The sequence below is a fragment of the Cryptomeria japonica genome, chromosome 9 (genome assembly GCF_030272615.1).
Source record: "Cryptomeria japonica chromosome 9, Sugi_1.0, whole genome shotgun sequence".
NCBI classification, from domain to species: Eukaryota; Viridiplantae; Streptophyta; class Pinopsida; order Cupressales; family Cupressaceae; genus Cryptomeria; species Cryptomeria japonica.
The window spans coordinates 214515094-214522871 of NC_081413.1; positions in this window are offsets into that span (position 1 = coordinate 214515094).

Genomic DNA, 7778 nt, shown 5'->3' on the forward strand with positions numbered 1-7778 from the left:
ACAATTGGGATATTCCGACAAAGCTGTGAATTCTACAAACAAAATTACTATCAAAGCATATGATGATGAAGAGCGTTCATCCAAAGGTACAATCACCTTACCTCTCAGAGTTGGGCCAGTTACAAAGGATGTGGTTTGTCAAGTCCTAGACTTGGATCTCACATACAACATATTGCTAGGACGCCCATGGATTCATGAGATGAACGCAGTACCATCTACATATCATCGATGTATCAAGTTTCCACACAATGGAGTTGAAGTGACTGTCAAAGCGGATCCAAATTCATTCATATATTGCAACAATATGCGACATAGATCGGAAATAACAATACCAATCAATCGAGAAGCTATTCCTTCATCGGCATATGTGGATCCAGAATCCTTGAAAGCTTCTACATCCAAACAAGCAGAGCTAAAAGAAAAGTTCAAGATTAAAGACCTAGGATGTGGTGAGTATATATTTCATGTTGACCAACTCCCATTATCTCCTAAGGTATTCTGTCAACAAGAACAACCTACAAACAATTTTCAATGCCAAGGAATTGGGTGTGAACCACCTAGTGTTGTGGCTACTAAGTCTGAATGCAAATCTCCTCTAGCAGTGCAAGCAACTCTTGATATCAATAGTCCTAAGAGTGGTTCCAACAAAGAATCTATTGAGTCTATCGCCAACCCTCTGGAGAACTCACATAGCCTTACCATTTCATCCACTCATTCCATTTCCACTCCACTTCCAGACTTGGATCAACAAGAATTAAAAAAGCCCTTACTCATTGGGGATCAAAAATCAAGCTTTGAAAAGAAAAATCTAAAAGTCAATAATAAAGAAAAGTCCTTTAGTCTAAATCAAAATCAAAAGCTATTGGACTCTACAAAAATCAAAGTCAAGGATAAAACTCCTATGAAGCAAAAAGAACAAGAGTTGATCTCCCCTAATATCAAAATAACTGGGGGCAAAAGTTCTAAAATTTTAAGTCAAAAAGCATACTTGTTGATCCTAAGTCTCCATCATGCTATCCTACTTTCACTTCTTTTCACAATCATAAGCCTTCATAACTCTTCCACTTGTTCTACACATCCATCCCCTTCTAGCGATACATCATGGACCTTTAATGGAGCTTCCTTGAAGGACTTTGCTATTAGTGATGCCCAAACTTCTTCAGGTGACACGCATATGGGCCTGTGTAGTCCACACACTAGTAATTCTATCTCAGTTCCTTTATCAAGGAAGACAGTCACTCAAGCTACACATCATTTAGTCAAGGAACAATGCAGCTACAATCATAAAGTCAAGCCTCGCACAATTGAGGTAGGTGACTTGGTTCTCAGAGAAAATCCTAAAAATCAGCAAGGCAGACAGAAGAAGGACAAGTTCGAACCAAACTGGCTGGGTCTCTACATTATTACAGCAGCATATGGATCTGGTGCATATCAGCTCTCAACTATAGAAGGTGAACCTTTGGAGGATCCTATCAACAGCATGCACCTTCGTAGGTTTTACACATGGCTCTTTGGAATATCCTAAATTCAAAAATAAAAAAAATAAAAAAATTCAAAAATACAAAAAAATAAAATTATAAAACAAAAAAAATCGTTACTTGGTGAAAACCTGGCAAATAGGCGCCTTGTGACACAAAAAACATTGAAAAAACGAAAAAAAGTAAAGAGAAATAATTTCGTCCAATGGTGAAAACCACTTCGGTGGTGCCCTGGGCAAGTACCATGGTGAAAACTGGGTCACCAGCGCCATGCGTAGAGACATTGCTCCTCCCTCCTTCAGGATTCACTTTCATCCTTTCACTTCACACACACTCACAACCTATTCATCCATAATAAACTTACCCAGTCCCATCATGGCTTGTTATTGATCTACCCAAGATTGGTTAGCCATTCATAATAAATCTCCCTTTTCACATCCCTTTCCATCCATAATAAATCAGATCCTATCTGTGGCTAAGGCAAAATCCTACGTCTAGTGATGGGTGTGGAACTGAGAACATCACATGTTTTAAGGAGTATAGTTTCTTTCAGCTTCCTTCAGTCTATCCGCGCACAATCCGCAATAAAGCAACATTTGCATCACAGATCCGCAATAAAGTTTCATCTTCTCCGCAATAAAGTATCAGTTTCATGGATTCAGTCAGTTTCAGATGAGACACAACAGCAACAATGGGCTTCAACAAATCAAATATTTCAACAGACTCAGACAAGATTATGGTTCAGTGCTATCTAATCCTTTCTGTGAAAGTAAACATTGTGACCACAATCAAATAAGACTTATACAAGTGACAAGAGACACTAAACTTGAGGACTACAGTGGATGTTGGTGTCGAGTCTTGGTTTTCTTTTGATTTCAGTTTTTTTGGTGACATGTCTTTTAGCTTTTCCGGGATGTCTTTGACTAGAGATTCTATCTCTAGGATGTCTTTGACTAGAAAGGTGAGGATGGGGTATCGTCACCCATTTTCTTTTGCTGTCTGTGGATTGTCTCTTAGTAATGCTCTAACTTGTCCAAGGATATGAGGACACTGTGAGTCTAGTATGAACTGGGGCATTCCTTGTTTGTGACTGTCTTATCTCCATGCAAACAGGTACAATGACTTTCTGGGTCGAACATATGCCTCGATTGTCATAACCTACTTGCCATAATAAAGCTCAATGATGATAATGCACAAGAAGCTCTTTCACTTTCATATCTTCTGTCTTTCATCCCCCCTTTCTTGATTGACTTCCATCATCCTTCTCGAGTCCGCGTAGCCTGCTATCACATGACTGAGTATAATGACACACCAAAAACATTTGCATTTCATGTAGCTGCACCTACATTACCACATATAAGCATTTCATACATACATATAGATATCACAACTGCATCACATCCTACACACAACACCTGTTAGCACAATTTACATTTGCATTATCATATTCATCTGCATTACTTACATTCACATTTGCATCATGCATACACATATAAAACATAAACGAACAAAAAAAAAAAAGAACAAAAATATTGCATTGCATCATATACATATTTGCATCCATATCATAAGCATCACATAAGAACATCTCATCACATAGGTACACATGCATATAGCTGCCGCAAAGATGAATCATCTCATATATATATATATAAAAAGTGTCATGATACAATGATGTCAAAATCATTTGGCTACAATCACCCGCAGGTGTCTACATCATTATACAAAATGGTACAAAACTGATACAGAGGAACTCACTGATCACTCCTGCCAACATTATTGGTAGTGCTAATCCTATCCATGTCATGGTATCCCATGCCACGTGTCCCACCCTCATCTCCAGTCTTGGATCCTAGAACACCCGTCTAAGGGCATCCCTGTCTCCGTCTCGATCATACGGAATCAACTCCCCATCAATCGATTTCCGCATAATCCTATATACATCCTCTAGGGTGACTGTCATCTCACCCATCGGCAGATGAAACGTGCACGTCTCAGAGTGCCATCTCTCAGCCAGCGCAGTTAGCAAACCCATGTTTGCCCGAAACTCAGGCACATACAGCACATGTCTCAAACCCATCTCCTCGATGGCAGCTCTGTCCTCGAGCGTCAACTCAGGTCGCAACCTCTGAGCGATGGGAATCTCTCCTGTGACTCCAACATAGGCAAATACTCTTGCAGTCAAACAAATCAATCATGTCAGTCATCGTGGCATTCATTGTTCATCACAAAATGCTACTTTTTATCTAAGTGCATATGGCATTCTATCCTAGTGACACTCACTGTTCATCACAAAGTGTTGCTATCTATCCTAGTGACACTCACTGTTCATCACAAAGTGTTGCTGATTATCCTAGTGGTACTCCCTATTCATCACAAAGTACTATGTGTGTTGCACTCCCTGTTCATCACAAAGTGCTGCTCACATTTGCACTCACTATTCATCACAAAGTGCTACTCATATTTTAGTACTCCCTGTTCATCACAAAGTACTCTATTTTGGTACTCACTGTTCATCACAAAGTGCCTTGATCTATCCTAGTCTTCCTAGAGGACCTGCTTGAGTGTATCCTCTCAGCAGCTTATCCAATCGACAGCATATGTTTATCACAGAATTGTCGATTTGACCTAGAAGACCAAACTTGCATTTTTCAACGCAAACGTGCTAACATGACATAAACGCGCTCAAAGACTGCATAGACGCGCCTTCTTGACACAGACGTGCCTATGCTCTGCACAGACGCGCCTGGACGTTTTTTGACACTTTTTGGACCCTAGTCTAAGCGCATTTATTGCCCTATTCGACATGCATTAATGACAAAATTAAATGCGTCAAAGTACGAGGAGGTTTGGTGGTACTTACCGGCTCTCCTGCCTCTGTTGGCCTCTAAAATCGGCGAACGCGGTCGAATCTATGCACGAAAGCCATCGTTGTTGACTGCTCCTGCTCTATTTTCGCTCTGCAATATGCTCTTGTGGATGCGTGGATGACAATGAGGATGTGTTTTCCCCCGTGGTCTATCTTATAGCCTACCCTAGCCCTCGCCTTCATTTCCCGAGTCAGTCTTCATTATCCCATGACTTTGTCACTTTACCCGGTCAGTCCATTCTAGCCTTTCTTTCTTATCGAGAGATTGTTTGCGATCTTTCCAGACATTTTCATCCAATCTCTCGAGGGGGCATATCATTCCCATTCTGGGGCAACTCTGTATCAGTTCATCTTATCTTCTTTGAAACAACGCGACAAGCCGCATTGTCTCAAAGAGGGGCAAAATGTAGACACCCAAAATTGTCCAGTCTAATTAAATAAATATTTTATTTATTTAATTATCTAAGCCTAATTCTTCTATTAATTAAATAAATCTTTATTTATTTAATTAATTCATTTATCCTCTTCTAACCTTATTTCTCATTTAAATAAATACATTTATTTATTTAAATTATCCTTTTCCTAAATTAAATAAATATTTTATTTATTTAATTATCCCACTTCTTCTATTAATTAAATAAATCTTTATTTATTTAATTAATTCATTAGCCTTTTCTACCTATGACACATGTCATTAATCTCTTAATTCATACACTACCTACCCCTTTCATTATTTTATTATTTCTTTTACCTACCCTCTAATCATAGCCGACCTCCTTTTACACCTCTTAATCTTATCCCTCCATTTCATATAGTGTCTTCTATATAAGGAGATGCTTCCTTCATTATCAAGCCCTAATCAATCAGACCCTAATCATTCTATGCATTCTAATCATTCTATGCATCCTAATCACTAATCTTAAGGACTTGACTATACTACGATCCTACTTGCAACCACATTCCGTTCTTTGTTGAGCTCTTGTGCATATAAAATCTGAGAGCAAATATATCAAGCAAGATCAATGGAGATAGGAAGAATGGAGATCAAAACCCTATTGGACATGTGATGGTATAATCTTTGTGATTTCATGTGATTTGCATTGTCTTAGGTAATCTTCATATGTTATGGTGGATCTTTGTTGATTGTTAGGCTAGGGTTTTGTGGTTGAATTCATTTAGCCTTTCAATATTGTTATTATTGTTATCCATTTTCACCATACACACAATGTATCAAGGATATTTTGGATTTGTCATTCTAATGTTTTTGTGATTGCGTAATTTTCTTATAGATTTCTTTTAAGGAAATAATTAAATGCTTTAAACAAATTACTGTGAGTTTGAATGAATAATATGGATTTGTAAGAAGGACTTTGTGATAACATAACTGAATTCATTAATGTAAGGCATTGATCTGTGTGCATACTGGTTAGAAGTAATTTGCTATCTAAACACATTTGTTTTTTGTAAATTCGACTCTGATAAGAATAGGCACCAACCTATTGAGTTGCTCAATTCTTGTTAAGAAACAATCTTAAATAATCAATCCATTTTACTTTCATGTTATGTAGGAATAGTTTAAGTTATATTTTTATTCTCAATCAATGATAAATACTTAATATCCAAGAATGAAGCCAATTTTGATATTATCAAACATTTCCTTCGTATATTGAGAACTCATATGCAATTCACAATATATGAGTACAAGTTGTAGAGATCAATAGATATTGTTAAGGGGAACCCACCTAGGTCTTGTAGATTCTAAGGAGCCTAAGACATCAATTTGGTGATTAAGTCTTGTCAGTTGGACATTGATCCAAGAGATTGAACATTTAACATGGCTAATTCATAGAGTTTGTTGGGAAATCAGTTGGAGAAACCAACAATAAGTGATCATCCCTCTACTACTTGAAAGATGTCCTTTGTTGTAGGTTAGTTTACTTCAAAAACATTTCTTCATCATTAATAATCACAATTAACATACAACTCTATCACATTTCATAAACGTTCACAAATACACATTATGATTTATCAGTATAATATAAATCATCCATAATGCTCTGATACTTAGGATAGTTTTGGAAAGTTTGGACAGTGTCTCAAAATTATCAAAAATATCATTAGAAATGTAAAACTAAAAACAAGGACATGAGGGCACTTTCAAAACTCATCATAAGTCAACTTGTAACTACCTTACACTCCAGGAAGCCTTCAATTTCAAGGCACAAATCTTCACATTCAAATGCGACCTTTTATCTTTCATTTTCTCTCTCCATATTTTTAATGCAACCAAAGAACATTTAATCCAAAGAATAACATTAAATAAACATTGTCTATACTACACATGCCCGTCTATGTGTATCAAGGGAAATGAAATAATTATCCATATAGTTGTAATTAAATACATTAGACATAGGGTTTTGCAAGGTATATATTATCTAATCCTAACAAAGAAAGTAGAATGAAAAGCAAGGCCAATTTACTAAGAAATAGAGGTGAGTAATATTATAAAAAGAATAATAAGGAACCAACGAAAAAAAGAAGATAGTTTTAGAATATGTAAATGATGAAGGTTGCAATATGCTTATGTCAAATAAGAAAGAAGAGATGGAAAATGGACAAAAAGATATTGTATGTAAAAGTAACCATAAAATCACATATAATAGTATTATAGTTATTTTTTTTTACAATCAACTAAAACATACCATTCATTAAATACTCTTACAATTTAAAATTTAGTAGTACACCTCTATTCAATTGATATAAAGATTTGAATAACACTTAAAACAAATTAACTAATAAAATAATTTTAAAAATATATTTAATTAATTAGAAGAAGGAGTCTAGTTACCAACCATGTTTCAATTAGCATTGAATTTGCTAACTAAAAGTCCACTAACATCTAGTGGACTAAGGCATGGGTGCCATGGGGGGCTTAAGCCTCTATTTAGAAGGAAGAGGTAGTCCCATGAATAAATTATTTTTTTGCTATAAGATTATTTGGAATCTTTTCCCCAAAAATAGGAGCCCCTACTTTTAGGCTTGCAACTTTAAGCAGGTGAAAATGGGGTGGGGCTAGAAATCGCCCCACCAACTTAGGAATATTTTATGCCACTTGTCAATCATCTGAATTTTAGAGGAAAACTAAATTTATTTACCACCAACTTGCTTAATTTTAGGAGCTTAAACTTAATCTGATCTGCACTACAAAGTTAATAGGACTGTGGGCATCCTTAAATTTAGGAGCTTAAACTTTTAAGTTGAATCGCAATACAAAATTAATGGGACCGCTAGCTTTAAAATATTCTAAAAAAATCTCAACAACTACATGTCTATTTAGGAAGCCTCGCTCCATGAGACCCAACCTAATTGCCACCCATCGATATACCTAGTAGGTGAAGAAAAGTTAGTAATTAGACTAATTGCATAACTTT